Here is a 17,563-nt window from a genome sequence, read left to right on the forward strand (position 1 = left end):
CTTCACTGGCCTGGGATTTTGTGGATGCCGGAGAACCTGGAGGAAAAAACAGTTCTGTAACTACTATCAGAAACCGGATATCTCATTTATGGAGAGATAATCAAACAAAACAGTGTTATTTTGTAATATTATGGTGCCATATACTGAATAGATACTGAATAGACACCAATTTTGGACAGATGGGAAATCTAATACGCTATTCTTCTTGCTATACGTTGGATTCTGCGTATTAACATTCATAGCTCAACTTTGACCTCTCTTTCATTCTCTTATCGTGTTTTATATTTTACATCGGATTTACTTTTCAAAGAATTAGGAACTCGTTCTTGGAAAAAAGGGGAGGAGACGAACTCTACACGCACCGACCTACATAAATGACACATGAGCGACAATTCTATTACATTATTCAGATAGCTGATATATTTGAATGTACCGCAGAATATTCCAATGTAGTTTTATATTTAGTTCTTTACATTTCCTTCTTTGTACGCCACTAGCAACAGCTGAGTTTGTTTTGGTCATTTCATTTAATGGATTTTAGTTTTGTTACTTTAACAGCAGACAGTTGCATGCAGGTAAGCATTCACTACCTGATCCTCATTGATTTTTCCCTAAAGAGGCAGTTCGAATCAAGGTTATAATCTTTTGCGTGAATGATCACGTAATTGGTAGAGATTACAATAAGAAGCAACTGCCAAACTTTGAATAAAAAAGTTGATAGATCAAATAATGATCCTAATTCATCGTTAACCTTGTGCTAAAAACACAAGTAAATGAAGTTTAAAAAAAAATCAGTAGCCTGTGCATTAATGTCAGTGGAGCCTGCTAAACTTGTCCTTCAAGAAAGGTGAGGTACGGTTGTTTTCAACCCCGCAAACCCCCCCCCCTTTTTTTTTTCGAACAAGCATAGCGATTTGTTGAATACTGAGCTCTGTAGATGATGTCCTAGGATTGAAATATAGACTCTTCAATATTATGGTAAACGTCCTACTGTGTCCATCTTTAATCATAAATATGACCACTGGAAAGCAGTTTCCTCATCCTGCTCAGTGCTGTTGCATTGGCTGTGAAGTCGATTTATCTTCACAGAATTTACAGAATAAAGTTCATATATTTTTCCAATGGTCCACCAATATCATGTGTTACATAAGCAATGTTTATGAATTCATGGGCTTCATGAATTTACTTGTATTAATAAATTCATGAATAACAACGATTAATAATTTCAGAAATGTGAACCAGCCATCACAGTTCACTTTAAATCTTTCTCTCTCTGTGTGTGTGTGTGTGTGTGTGTGTGTGTGTGTGTGTGTGTGTGTGTGTGTGTGTGTGTGTGTGTGTGTGTGTGTGTGTGTGTGTGTGTGTGTGCGTGCGTGCGTGTGCGTGTGTGTGTGTGTGTGTTCGTTCATTTGATTATTGTGATTTTGCATATTACTGCAAAAGTAATACTATTTGCCTAATGAATAAAACTTAAAACAAAAATTGTTCTCTGGTAATCTTTTATAGATGTGTGTAATTGAATGAAAAATGGCTTTGCTAAAAGTAATGATGGAATGAATGAATTAAGAACTGCGACAGTGTGATCTTCAGGATAAGAAATTAAACATCCAAACAGCGAAATATTATCTCCCAGAGATTCTCCGGTACCGAAAAACTCTACAACAAAAACCACGCTACATAAATGCGATGCCGATATTTGCCTATGAAAATATTCTTCTTTGGCACATTGTTCATCAGATACATAGTCAGCCGATGATATTATTGCTTGTAATCTTCATAATTAAGACTTAAAAGCTACCATACTTGGTAGCTTTTAAGTCTCATGGTGCCTATTATAATGTATGATCAGGAAGCTATACGGTAAATCCTGTAAAGTGACTTCATAATGGGATTCAGGAATACAGGAACACTTCCTTGGAGGCAAGATTCCCGTTGATGAATACATTCATTTTTTGCAGAAATTTCGTTCCCAGAGAGGTAGGGATTTCTCAATCACAATGGAAAAGGGTTGTGCTGATGGCTGGCGATCATACTGAAGGAGAGCTGTAAGTATATGGAGAGGAGAAGAGAGAGGAAACCTTGTTGTCACTTCATCTTAATTAATCGAGAAAAATGTGATTCATCAATGATTTCTTAAAGTATAGCAAGGCATGAAAAGTTTTAATATTAAGATAACAATCTTATCGTTTCGGAAGTCTTTATTCTTAATAGTAAATGTTCCTATGTTTACAAATATCACAATATTATTAATGAAAGCACGCAACCATAGAACGCACTTTGATAAAGGTCATTTTTATAAACTCACAAGACTTGTCCAACAACCTTGAGAGCTGTCTTTCGTAAAAAAAAATGTCGCAACAGTTAAAAAATTAAAAAAGAAAGAAATTTTCCATTAAACCGGGATCGAATTGTAGCTGTAGACCTTGAGAAAGGTGTCGATTCTATGGACTTTTTTTATTTAATCTTTTGATATCAAACTAGAAAATCGAAAGCCTTGACATAGATGTGACGTGATCGTAGTTTATTTACGACGGTTGATTTATCAGTAACTGATAAAAGCAAGGAGAGGCACTTCATAGGAAACTACCAGAAAGTTAGAATGTCACTATACACGCTGCGTATTCGTTATCATAAAAAAAAAAGAAATTGGAAAAAAAAAGTTGTTGAATGCTCTCTTATAATCTAAACTATTACTGGGAAGTGCTTGTCATTTTTTTTTTTAAATCCCATTTTAGAAAGGTTCCGATAACAAAAATAAAATTTTAACCATTGATTCCAAGTCATACACAGGATCAAGAAACGGTCTAGAACCTATCTTTTTGCAGCTTTGGATGAAATGAAGTTCGTTGTAATTGTTTCAATCACTTCCATTAATGATATCGTTAAGTATTGATGTAAACTTCATTCTTTGGAAGAAGTAAAGGCTACAGATAGATTGCAAATCATGTTAATCAACTTATGCTACATTCTTTATGTTTTCGCTTCATGGTTAGAATTCCTGGTACCAAATGCATGACGAATGTTTAAATCATGATGGCTATAGCCTGACAACTTCCATATGAAACAATCAACAGTGATGATGGATTATGGATCTGTCTTCCCTTTTTTATGTGGTTTTCGGAAGCCCACGAAACCTATTCGTATCGTGAGCGGGATAACATTTTTTAAAATTTTTATTGATTATATATATTTTTTGTATTTTTCATTTATTTTAGGGAACACAGGGAAAAACAATGAGGTCGGCTGTTTGTTTTCCTCTGACGATTGTCAGGGGAAAACAAACAGTAAACACATCATTTTAAATTTATAAGCAATTCAGCATTTGCTGTTACGAAAATTGGAACTGTGAGAGGTAAGTCCAACCTGAATATATATATTTTTTAAAAAAGTCATTTTGTAAAATTACTTTTAGCATTATTCTACTTAACATTATTTCTACTAACTTACAGTTCAATTTACAAGGCAGATCGATGAGTATACCTGCTGACTTCACTGTTTCAATCTTTAGCTAACAATCGCATCCTTGATGCTTTATTTACTTTTCCCATCCCACAAATTAACATTGTAGGCTTAAGGACAGATGCTAGTGTTGTGAACTATGTTGGGAATACTAGTGTATCTATTTGTTATCTCTCTCTCTCTCTCTCTCTCTCTCTCTCTCTCTCTAGTATTCTACCAGTTGGTGTTTCAACGGACCCTTATATCGGGCCCCTTATATGCCACAAATAACTTTCTAGACATTGCAGGCTGTTATTATTATTCCTCTGGTTCCTACCGTTGTGCCAGAGGAATAATAATAATAATAATAAAAAATTTTATTTTATTTTATTTTATTGATCTGTTAATATATTTACACGTACAATAAACATCTTGAGTGACATTGCAACTTATAGTTTTACAGAATTCAGCAGAGTGCTACATTTTCTACATTGGATTTCAATTAACATTTTTAAAGATACTTTATATAATAATAATAATTATTATAAAATAATATAAAATTATATAATAATAATAATAATAATAATAATAATAATAATAATAATAATAATAATAATAATAATAATAATAATCTGTTTTCACCAACCGAATTATCCGAAATATTTTTGATTGAACAAATTAAATTGACATTATTGAATATATTAAAAATTTTGAAAATGACCTGTCGTTTAAATCTCATGTTTTTTCATGATTTTAAACCCCGTAATTAGTTAGTCCATAAGCAGTTAATCTTAGCTCATATTGCAATTTAATAAATAGCTTTGTTTTGTCAATGCGTCTGCTAACATAGATGGCGTTTCAACTTCAGCGCAAATTTGCTCATTGTAGATTTGCCGGTACTTCGCTTCGTACCGGAAAATCTCGACTCTTTTGTAACAAATGTATAAGGGGTCATGTGAGTATTATTATCACTGCAAATATTAATGAATAAAGATCTTTCCCCTCAACACAGATTACCCATACAATTAAAAGGCTAATATTATTCATCACTTTGATTTAGGGTCTTTCTAATCGTCTTTCATCACTACTAAATTCCTTTGTTACAAAATACAAATGCAGTAGTACTGAACATATGCATTGCAATAATAATTCATCATTATGTTTTCGTACGTCGTAGATAATACAGAAACTTGTCGCATGAGGTAATCCGTGGCTTAGTTAACCTCTATACTTAACAGAGGTCGAAACAATAAAAAATAAAATTAACATCTGAAATATGATGAATATATGTACGTGGGTTTAGAATTCTAATTAAGCGAAAAATAAATAAAAGTATGACAAGGTATTATTACATTGGAAATGAAACAGGTATATAACTGTACTGACGTATGAAAACTTGTTAATGTTTTAATCAAATTCTCATATATGATTTTTTTCCCGTTAGATTTGATGGAATCGGGCACTGTAGAAGAATGCAACTCAGTACAAGATTTTTTTTTTTTTTGGGGGGGGGGGGTCAAGGACTCAGTCCATGACTGAGTCCTTGACTCTTCATCCTTTCATCTGATTGAATAAAATCTGCGTGGATGGGGTGTTATTAGCTAAAGGCTCTAGTCATGCCTCAGTTAAAACTTCATTGGCTACAGAATTGCCAACCGTTACCCTGGAAAAATCTTGTATATATCAACTATGTGCCGAAATTTCAGTATGCTGTTGACTGTTGACTTCTATGGCGAGATGGACGTCAATCCCTTGGACTACTATCCTTCATCGTTAGATTTGGATTATTTATATAGAGAAATTTTTTGAGCACCTGACTCGCCCGAGTTAGGGCTGTGTAGAATCGTTTGAGTCGATGGTCAGAACTGCCTTCGGGCGTTTGTGTCTCCATCTGTCGTTTTCATCGTAGTTTGATGATTCTCGAAGGAGTTGGTTGGGATGGAGTGATGCCTGAGGGAAGTACTTGGCAGCAGTCTGAATGAGAAACGTAGGTAATGTCAGGTATGTCAGGTCTTGATGGAGGAGAGTGTTCCTAACAATCCATGGGGCGTCGAAGATCATTCGGAGGCATTTATTTTGCAGTACCTGTAGTCTTTTGACGTTGCTGGGGGAGGTGTGGCTCCACGCCGGCGATCCGTACGTTAGTGTGGGTCTGATGATTGCTTTGTGTATTCCTAGTTTGTTTTCTGTGCTGACTTTGCTTCTTCGGTTCAGAAGAGGGTAGAGTTGGGCTATTGCTGAGTTGACTTTGTTGCAGGCATTCGAGATATGGGGGTTGAAGCTGAGTCGGTTCTCACAACGATTCCTATGTATTTTACTTCTTTTTGCCATGGGATATCAGTGTTGAACATCGTGACTGCTCCGTGGTGGGTTGCTTTCCTTCTTGTAAAGAGTATGGCCGTGCTCTTGTCAGCGTTGACGTCTATCCTCCATTTTTGAAACTATTTTTCGAGATTTGTTGTTGGGTTTTGTAATCGTTGTGTGGCTAGGTGTGGTCTGAGTGATCTGGTCAGTATCGCCATGTCATCTGCATAGAAAGCCATGGTGATTGATGCAGTGCTTGGGACGTCTGCGTGCAGATGTTAAAGAGTAGCGGCGAAAGGAGGGAGCCTTGCGGGACACCTGCTGTGTTCTCGCGGAGGATCTGAGGCCACGTAACTTGACTTGAAATTTTCGATCTTTCAGATAAGATTCTATGATTTTGGTCAGGTTTAGTGGGTATTTCACAGTTATTAGTTTGTGGATGAGGCCTTTATGCTGCACTTTATCGAAGGCTTTCGCCACGTCCAGGAAGATTGCACCTGTGTGTTGTTTCCAGTTGAATCCGGTGATTATGAATTCTATAAGTCTGTGGACCTGTTCAGTTGTGCAGTGGCCTGTGCGAAATCCAGATTGTTCTTTCGGGATTAGGTCGATCTTATCTGCTTCGTCTTGTAAGCGGTTTAGTATTACTTTTTCGGCGATTTTTCCCAGACCTGATAGGTCTGTAATTCTGGGGGATTTGAGGTGCTTTCCCTGATTTATGGATGAGAATTATGTCTGCCTGTTTCCAGCGAGTGGGGAAGTAGTTGAGTCTTAACATCGCATTGATGATAGCTACTAGATGCATAACTGTTTTATGAGGGAATGTTTTTATGATTTTGTTTGAAATTTCATCAGGACCCGGGGCCTTTCTGTTGTTGAGGTTTTTGATGATTTGGTATACTTCCTTTCGTGTAGCATAGCTTATGTTTTCTCGGCTGCTGGGTTGATGGAGTACATAGTGGACATGCCTGTGGATTTTTTCAATGAAGCGCAAGTCCGTATGCGTGTAGTTTGGACTGAATTGCAACTCCAGGGCATCAGCGAAAGCGTCGGCTTTCTCGTCGTCTCGTTAAACTATGCCCTTTTCTCCATGGATTGGTTGTATGTTGGGGAGGTCGCTGCGAAGGGCTTTAGTAATTTTCCATAGCGAGTTGTCTTCGGTGTTTAAGGAGTTAGCTTCCTCTCCCACGGTTGGTTTTTGTGATCTTTGATCGCATATCGACTAGATTTGCTGCCCTGTTTAACTCTTGTCTATCCTGCGGGACAGTGTTGCATGGTATCTCGACATCTGATCCTGTTCTTGCTGCGGATAAGCTTTAGAATCTCTTCTGGGTTGACTTGAATAGGTTGACTTGAATAGCAGCGGTAATGGTGGAGGCTGCTGCTAGGCCAGCTTGGACTGTGCTTTCCAGCTTACTGATCCCTGTATCTACTTCTTTGGATGAGGAGATGGTTGGGACGGGGCCTGTGAGGTTGCAGAGAGTGGTGTTGAACTTTTTGAAATTTGTGCAGGACTGCCTGGGGATTTCTGTTTCCCCGCCTAGGCTTAGTAGTACCGGGTTGTGATCGGAACTAAGATCATTGACAACCTGTAACTGGAATTAGTGTGAGGTGTTCCTGAAGATGGCTATATCCAGCACATCAGGTCTGTCCAGCGGTCCGTAGTGTGTTGGTTCGGTGGAACCTAATATGGTGTTTAAAATGGAACTTAAAATAATGTTTCTAGAGTTTCTACTGTTCCTTGCGGGATGTTTTGCATTTAGGTCTCCAGCCGCTATTGTTGCTTCATTTGTGTCGAGGAGCTGGGAGAGATCCGTGGCTAGGAGTGGTTTGCCTGGAGGGTTGTAGAGCGAATATAGCTTTAGGTTACTCGCATTGTTGGTGTGTATCTCAATTCTAGTTTCTTCCAGGTTTGTAGTCATTATCTTCTTCTCAATGACTTATCTTGTCTTGATCTCATTGTACCCTAGTTCCGATGGCACGGTTATCTTTTTTGATAAATATAGCCGTGTCACCTCCTCTGCCGTTAGGTCTGTCATTCCTAAGTAGTGTGTAGTACCTTAATTTGGGGTTGTCACAGGGCCGAAGGTGCATCCCATTGATTAAGAGGATGTCTATTCTATATCGTACAGTAAATTCTTGTAGGAGATTGTTCCAGGAGATTGTTGCTTAGGCCATTAGCATTCCAGAATGCGTCTGTATGAAGTTATTTCAAGTAGGCGTATTAGTCATTGCTTATCATTGAGAATATTACTTGAGTGTTTTTTTAGGAACTTGTTTGTATCACTTTGATTAGCATTGGTCTTGCTGAAAGCCGTTAGCATCTCCCCTAGGGTGGCGGCTAGGATAGCAGCTGAGTTTTGATTGTTGGGAGTAGGTTCTGCTGGTTTGATCTTTGAGGTAACTGCTGCAGCATATGAGCTATGTGCTGCACGTTTTTGAGTTGGTGAAGTGCCTGCTTTTCTGTTTCTTGCCAGGATATCTGGGTGGAGAGTGCAGCCTTTATAGTTCGCTGGGTGTGGTTCAGCACAGTTTGCGCATGTGGCTGGAGATGTACGTGGTTTGGAGCATGTGTGAGAAGAGTGACTGTCCCCGTATTTTACACATTTGTATTCTTCTCTGCAAAGTTTTTGCGCATGTCCGTATTTCTGGCAACGGTGGCATTGTCCTGCAGTTGCTTTCCGCCTGAGTGGTTCAGTCTTCATTACTAGATTGCATACAGACTTTAAATCATATATTTCTCCTTGGTCCTTGCTGATTTCAACCAGCATCAGGGACATGGGATCCTTGTCCGCCCTATGCATTCTAGAGACCTTAGCGGTTCGAGGCCTTGTGATTTTAGGTCAGAGGCTATTTCTTCTGATATTATAGTTTCTACCAGCCCCCTTACGACTACTTTTAAATGTCTCTCGCTCTTTAGCTTAAAATTATGGTACGGAATTTCTAACTCATCCATGTGTTTGATAAGTCGGCAGTAGTCCGATGCTTCTGATTGAATTCGGACTCCTTCATCAGAGTTTTTAGCTGAAATAAAATTAATTTCTGAGTTTTTCATGACCTCCACAACTGTCGACCATTTTTCCTTATCGCGTAGAATCACCGGTGGGATTCGTTCTTTAATCTGTGCAGCTGTGTCCATCGGTGCTTCATGGTCTGCAATAATAGCCACTTCTGCGCTTCTTCCTACTTACTATCTGATAGTCATCAGGGTCCTCTAGTGAATGAGTATCAGCTGTTGAGGTATTTCCTCTGCTGTTGTCTTGCAAGGTGCTGGGAAGAGGGTCACGGGGTTGGCAGTCCTTTGATTCAACCTCTGATATCTGGTGGATTTCTACCCTTCCTGGCCATTTCTTATGCAGCAGGTATCCTACATGTTTGAAAAGTTGCTTAAAGTTAAGCTCATCATACGGAGTGTTCATGATTTGGCCTAGTTTGTGATTAGAGAAAGAATAGAGATTGCTCAGGCGTCCCGAGTATGTTACAGATAATCCTGTGGACTTTAGAGGATCCACTAGCAAATTCCGTACACACACTGGTGTCTACCAGCAGAACGAAAAGTTATAATTTAGTATGCCCTGTAAATAGGCTTAGAATATGGTTTCCGATGGAACTAAGGATTTTGAAAGAAAAGTATTTACTCACCTTAAACTTACAAAAACTTTGCGTAGTCAAAATACTTTATCAACACATGCTAACACAATTCTCATCATTAAAGCATAAGACGCTAAAAACACATATCAATCAAATTCATAAATTCACCATCAAACTAATATATTATCTTTTTGAAGAATAAAATTTTATCTATCAAATTTCAGTATAGTCCTTTAGTCTTTATACAGTCCTTATATATACAGTATAAGGACTGGCTTAAAGGGGCGAAGCAAGAATGCTTTTCATCTTCCCCGTTATATGTAGAGGACATTTTAGGGATAAGGTGTTATTGGGCTATTAAAGCTCTGATCATGGCAGGAGGGTAACAGCAATAGGTGAGCCTCAGTTAGAACTTCATTGGCTACAGCATTGCCATCCATTACCCTCTGTTTAAGTAAAGGGGTAAAATCTCAAAAAATCAGACGATCTCTAGGCCACTCATTCGTGGGCGAAAGACCGTCCAAATCTCCGCGTTGGTTCCACTCAGTGAAACTCGACCACTGAGCAGAACCGCTCATTCCGAAGAAAATAATTCACCGACAAGAACCCCTCGGCGGGCCGTGCCGGAGAACACTTTCCCTGGAGACTCAAATTGCTCCCTTAAGGCAAAAACCCTAAGAAAGCGAACTCTCGAAACTCGACGGGGTAACAGCAACAGCCGAACCTCAGTTAAACTTTATAGGTACAGCATTGCCATCCATTACCCTCCAAGGGTATTAATCAACCAACCACCTCAATCCAAATTTCACTATAACAACAACAACAACAACGTTACTGGCTTGCTGGGTGAAGCATAAAATGCTTTTTATTTTCCCCTTTATCTGTGTGGAGAAGCTTGAGAGGTTGTGAGACTTATGCTCGCACTTTGTGAACTACGGAGTTAGCTCTGAAAGCAGGATTGCCTTGGGTCTTTTGTGTTTTTGATAGTCATGTTCACTATAACTGGAAGCTTGTCTGATTAGTGGATTGGGATCAGAATGTGCCTTGCTGAAGAACTTTTCCGCATGGTCATGAAGGAGAGAACGGATGTCAGGGGTTCCGGTTTCTCTGTGGATCTGCGTGTTTCTGACGAACCATGGGGCGTCTAAGATCATCCGCAGGCATTTGTTTTGTATCCTCTGTAGTTTCTGGATGTTAGATTTGGATGTGTGACTCCATGCCGGGGATGCATATGTGATTACTGGTCGAATTACCATCTTATATAATAACAGCTTGTTGAGTTTATCCAATTTGCTGTTGCGATTGATCAGGGGATAGAGTTGGGCTATGGTTCTGGATGTCTTTGTGCCTATGAGCTTGAAATGGCTGTTGAAATTTAGCTTTTTGTCTAGCTGTACTCCAAGGTATTTGGCTTCTGTCTGCCATGGTATCTTTTTTCCGAGAAGTTCAATATCATCTTGGATGAAGGCTTTGCGTCTGGTGAACAGTATAGCTGAGCTTTTGACGGGGTTTACTTGTATCCTCCAGTCGGAGAATATTTCTCTAGCTTTGTGATAGTATCCTGGAGACGACTGATTGCCAGGTGTGGGCGGAGAGATCTTGTCATTATGGCTGTGTCGTCAGCATATAGGGCTGTGATGATAGTCCTCAGGTTCTGTGGAATGTCAGCCACGTAGATTGTGAAAAGTAAAGGAGCCAAAAGAGATCCCTGTGGTACTCCTGCCAGGATTTTGCGCCTAGTTGAGATGGTGCCATTTATTTTTATCTGCATGGATCTGTCAGTGAGCTATGATTTTATTAGACGGGTAAGGTTTGTTGGAATGTTGGCCTGAATGAGTTTATAGAGTAATCCTTGATGCCATACCTTATCAAAAGCCTTGGCAATATCCAGAAAAACTGCAGCTGTGTAAAAGTTCCAGTTGTATCCTTGAGTGATATGCTCCACTAGTCGGTGTATTTGTTGCACTGTTCTGTGCATACGGCGGAAGCCGAATTGTTCGTTTGGAATTATTCCTAATTGGTCTGATTTTTCTTGTAGTCTTGAAAGTATAATTTTTTCAGCAATCTTTCCCAGGTTGGAAAGCAGGCTTATTGGACGGTAGCTTTGCGGGAGTTGCGGATTGTTTCCTGGTTTTTTATTGGTATGATGTCTGCTGTTTTCCATGCAGAGGGGAAGTGTTGTATCCTCAATATTGCATTGGTTATGTTAACCAGGTGCATTATAGCTTTTCTAGGAAGTAATTTGATGATTCTGTTAGTAATTCCATCTGGCCCTGGAGCTTTTTTGTTGTTTAGATGTTTTATGATGTTGGTTATTTCAACTGGAGTAGTGGGGGTGATGCTGGCTGGTTTGTCTTGGGACTGACTTAAGGTACGCTTGACCTGCTGGTGGACTTTATATATGTGGGTGATGTTTATATTATCATATGACGGGCTGCATTGTTTTTCTAGGTTTTCTGCTATTGCTTCTGCTTTTTCTTTATCAGTGTGCGCCGTTCCATGAGCAGTTTGCATGGGCGGTAGGGGATTGTGTTTAGTGCGCAGAATCTTCAGAAATTTCCATATTGTGTGATCTTCTGGGTTGAGTGATGATAGTTTATTGTCCCAATCCTGGTTCCTGTGGATTTGAAGTGCTTTTCTGACTTGGTTGTTCAACTTGCTCAGAGTTTTCTTGTCCTGTGGGGCTCTTGTGTTGTGGTATCTTTTCCTGGCTTTGTTTTTTGTTCTGATGAGGTCCATTATGTTTTCTGGGAGCCGACCGGATGGGTGGTTGGTTGTGGTTTTGGTGGCTGCTTCTAGTGCTTTTTTAATTTGGCTTGTTAAATTGCTTATTGCTTCATCTATGTCTTCTTTTTTGTGGATGATTGGTACAGGACCAATGTATTCTGGTAGGATTTTAGCTAGCCTATCCCACGATATGAAGGTGTGCTGGTGGGCCAGTTGGTCTTGCGTGCCAAGTTTGATCAGGATTGGGTTGTGGTCGGATGATAGTTCACTGAGCGTCTCTAGTTTGTATTGATAACTGATGTTTCTAAGGATAGCTATGTCAAGTACATCTGATCTGCCTTGAGGGCTGTAATGAGTGTGCTCAGTGGGTCCTGCTACCACAACTGAGTTAAGTGTTGAATAGTTGTGTAGAATGCGACCACTTCTGTTGTTGGTGGTGCTGAACCATGCCGTGTGTTTGGCGTTCAAGTCACCTCTATGATGGTGGGGTCTGTGGTGCCGAGGACTGCATCCAGGTCTGTTGTCAGTAGAGGATTGCTTGGTGAGTTGTAGGCAGCAAATATCTTGAGGCTTCCAGCATTGTTTGTGTGGACTTGTATTCCTGTGGTTTCCAGGTTTGTAGTCTGTGGGTTGGATATGGCATTGTGGTGGAGGTATGGTTTGATGTAGATGGCAGTGCCTCCCCCTCTGGAGCTGAGTCTATCCGTTCGGTATATTGTGTATCCTCTCACTTTTAGGTTGTTGGCAGGTCTTAGGTGGGTCTCGTTGATCAGCATTATGTCCGGGTTGTGTCTTTGTGCGAATTCCTGTAGTTCTAATGTTTTGTTGGTGAGGCCATTGGCATTCCAGGCTGCAATTAGAAGCGAGTTAGGTTTTACGTTTGTTTTATTCATAGTTGAGTGCTGTGAGTATGGAATGGGTTCCTTGCAGGAATCTCTTTGTGGAGGATGGAGTTGGGTTTGTTCTGCTGAATTCCTGCAGCATAGTGGCTAGCGAAGCAGTCAGTATTGCTGTGATGTTGGAGCCTATTTGATTGCTTTGTGTTGTGTCCTTTGGGCGGGCTGCTTCTGCATAGGTCTTGGTGGAAGGTTGAGCCCTTTCCTGACTTTTATGGATTGGGTTTTGATGGTTTGATGACTGTGCAGCAGAGATGCTTTGAGTGGTGGTCCAGATTGGGGGAGGTTGGACGGGTCTTGTAGTTCCGTGATTTCTGGGATGGTGGCTGCATCCTTTGTAGTTTGCTGGGTGGGGACCTCCACAGTTGGCACATTTGGCTGGTGTGGTTCTTGCGTTTGTGCATGTAATGGTTTGATGCTTCTCGCCACACTTCAGGCATCTGAACTCGGCTTTACAGAGTCTTTGGGCATGGCCAAACTTTTGGCAACGATGGCATTGCCCTGCTGATGCCCTTTTCCTGAGTGGCTCTGTTGATATTTTAAGTCCACAGACCGCAGTTATGTCATAAATTTGTCTGTGTGTGTTCTGTATCTCAACCAATACTAATGGCATCGGTTGTTTATCGGATCTGTACATCCGGCTGACTTTGATAGGTGATAGGCCCTGCTGGGTACGGTCAGCCGCGATCTCCTCGGAGGTAATGCCTTCGGTGACACCTCGCAGTACAACCTTTAGATTTCTTTCGCTGCTTAGTGCGAAGGTGTGGTACTGTAGTTTGTTGTTATCCATCATTTTTGTTATTCCTCTGTAGTCTGTGACTGTTTTTGTTTGAATTTTTACTCCTTCGTCGGTGTTTCTGGCCCAGGAGTATCCAATTTGATGTTCTCTTAGGTTTCTTGCAATTGTGGTCCATTTTTATTTTTCACGGAGAATTACCGGGGGGACATTTTCCCTTTTTTCCGGGACTATTTGTGAGGGTGTTTCGTTTTCCACAAGATCATCCTCGATTCTACGTCTCTTGCCCGTCTGTTCTCCTGTGAAGACCGTCTGACTGAGGCTCTCGGGCAGGGAGATGGATGTGTCATTGATCTCTTCCACTTCGCCCTCCATATCTTCGGATTCTTCCGGCTGTGTGTACAGGTTTAGGAAACCTGGCCATTCAGTATCAAATTTTTTAAGCAGTAATTTAAACAATTTTAATGCTTGCTCTTTGTTTAGATGCTCTAGCAGATCAGTAATATTATCCGTCTGTTTTATTTGTTGTTATATCTAGTAGGTAGTGATTGGAAAATTGCTTATGGTCGCAATTAGAAATCCCGCAGGTCTTGAGACCTGCCAGCAGAAATTTTGTAGAGGATATTGCAGATGAAAAGGATTGCCAGCAATATCGAGCGATTAGCTAAATGCTCAAATCAATAGCATATGAAATTTCAGAAAATGAAGAACGCTTACCTCTATATATATCATTTATCATTCAAAACTATCGCACTGAACTAATACGCAAGCCGCCATTTGCATTTCCCATTACCAAAATTTCACTATAATTATCCTTATAAGGACTGGCTTAAAGGGGCGAAGCAAGAATGCTTTTCATCTTCCCCGTTATCTGTAGCGGACAGTGTATGGATAAGATGTTATTGAGCTATTAAAGCTCTGATCATGACAGGAGGGTAACAGCAATAGCCGAGCCTCAGTTAGAACTTCATTAGCTATTAGCTACAGCTTTGCCATCCATTACCCTCCAAGGGTATTGGATGAAATTTCACTATAAGGAATATGAAATCATTCTTAGAATAATGTCATGATTTTAAAAAAGAGGTGTGTAAATTATAATTGAGATGTTTTAATTTTATTCTCATAATTAGAAAAATTTTAGCTAAATCTCAATTTAAATTAAAGATAATACCGTTTTATATGGTTATTTGGTGAAATATAAGAATAAAGAATATTCTCTTTTCTAGGAAATATGTAATGATGTCTGTTAGTATTTTACATTTTCTCTGACACCATTATTATGGAAATTCAAAGAACACAATTGCATTTAGGGAAGTGAATTTTTTCCTTTCATGTATATAAATGAATTTTTTAACAGTATTTGTTTATGAATGATCATTAACCCCGTTATAGAGGGCGTATACATCAAATGAAATTGGAGCAACAGAGTGCTGTTTTTATATGCGATAGTTAATGATGTGACTAGAAAATTTACCACTGGGATTGAAAAGGTGATTAGGGAGTGAGAAGAAGAATATCAATTAGAAAACTTAATTTCCGGGTTTTCATTACATAATAAAAAAATACCACTACAAGTTTTCAATTAGCAGAACTGATAATTTTTTGTTTCGCCTCAAAAGCTCTTTCACTAGCGAAGTCCAGAAGTCCACTGTGGCAACTGTAATTTTGTTCAGAAGATCGATTCGAATCCTGTCTAGTAAGTGAGGAATTTGTGTAACAGAAGATTAAACTCTACTGACAACAACAACGAAATTTGAAATCGCTTATTACATTTGCCTTAATGGATGTCGTTCTGAGGTGTCACGAATAATAATAATAATAATAATAATAATAATAATAATAATAATATAATTCCTATATTAGCACTCTCAAAATGCCCGTCAAATTTGCAGACGTCACATGAAATATATTCGCTTGAAAACAGTGTTATAAATTAGCATCCTGTGAAGCGTGAATTCTTCCGGATATAAACCTCCACCAAACAAATAAAGACTTTTATGGCTTTGCCTTAAATGATCACCTATAAAATAAGAAGCGAGAAAATACGAAAAATCAAAGAGAAAACTCATCAGAATATTTGATAAATGAATATGGGAAAAGTAAGCCTGTTAATCTTATATCTCTTACTAATAAACAGATGATCTATCGGCATTTACTAATAGTAGAATGGATGATAGGAATATTTTTGGTCTTAAGTTTTCAATGTATTCAATTACTTCTAAAAATTCTATTAGATTTTTTATGCAGCACAGAAAAGACTTTAAACTCCTATTTCCTTCCAATTTGAAAGTGCTAATTTTTTTTTTTTTTTTTCACTCATTTGGCATCGTGTTCGTGTTGAGACTCAAATTTAACAACCAGATTAGGGCTAAAGCTAATTCTCTAGAAGATTTCTTTAGCACGCCTGCTGCTCATCAGACCGAACGAATGGCAACATTGAAACACTTCATTTTGAAAGAATTCTAATAGTTTTCGCACTTAACACACAACAATTAGCCGATAGTTAATCCTGTTTTAAGCCTCTCAAACTCAGGATGTCATTGATACTAATACTTATAGTTCATTTTATTGCTCTACATTCAATTAATGTTTCCATGAAAGTACTGCATTTTTTTTTTTTTTTTGTCTTAGCTTTTCTTTACAAACCGAACACAGAGTCCCTCAAGGTACAATATTATAACCCACTCTTTCTGACATATACATAAATGACATTCATAACCTCCGGGTACAGAGCCAGGCATTAGTATGCAGACAACACTGCATTACTAACAATTCGCAACGACATTAAAATCGCCTTCTCCAAAACACAACACGATCTAAACGAATTAACGCGATATTTTCACAACAATCCAATCATAATAAACAATACCAAAACCCAAATGAATCCGAGAGTCCAATATCTAGTACCAATTCCACTGCACGATCACACGAATCATTGTATTATCAATTACCAAAAACTTAAATGGAACAAACACATTGAATACCTTCATAAGAAACTTTGCATAATTTCAGCTAAGGCCGCATTTATACTCGGCCTACTATTACTAATCTCCATACCACTATAAGACACTTCAATAGTACATACGGAGCAACTATGAGAGAGCATCCAATACCTACTCTAATCAACAATCTTCCACACAACTTAAAACACCCAACCAGTTATTGAACGCTAAACAAGAACTATGAAGTGGTACCAACACCATTAGCACAACACATCCGTAGAATTGAAAAGCGACACAGGTCAGTTATCTAAGAGATTAAAGGGAAAACATCCGCACATATACACCAAAACAGAAAGAAACAGCAAACAATAATTCCACTGTCTTCACAAAATTTAATCTAGCTTCGAAGACAGTAGGATTGTAATGCCACACTGTAATCTTACTACCACTAGTCCTCATACTACCTTACCTTGCTACATGATAAGAATCTAACTCTTCTTTTCCTATGAACCACAAATCTTCAATCTGTCCTCCACAGACCAGTCGCCATTTTGGGTTGTTCACCTTTGGATCTTCTCCAACAAACCCAGGCAACTAAATATGCGCAAAATAATCAAGATGTTCTTCAATATCCAATCGATTCTTTGAGCTTCTCTGTACTTCAAATCCCTATTCATCAGCTTCTCCCAATACCTAATCCTCAATTTCATCAATTTAATATACAACATGTAATCGTTTGATGTCAATTTCGTATTACCAAAGTGGTTCATTACTCATCTCTTCTATAAAACCTTTTTTTCCCTGTGTTTTTACTGGCAATGTCATATGCAGTACTGTATATTAGTTTGATATTATAATATGTATAAATGAATATCATGATGTTTGAAGTTTCGTGTAATTCTTACGTGAAAACTGATAAATCTGAACTA

This window comes from Typopeltis vanoorti, chromosome 5 (genome assembly GCF_054136105.1).
Source record: "Typopeltis vanoorti isolate ZY-2024b chromosome 5, IOZ_Tvanoo_1.0, whole genome shotgun sequence".
NCBI lineage: Eukaryota > Metazoa > Arthropoda > Arachnida > Uropygi > Thelyphonidae > Typopeltis > Typopeltis vanoorti.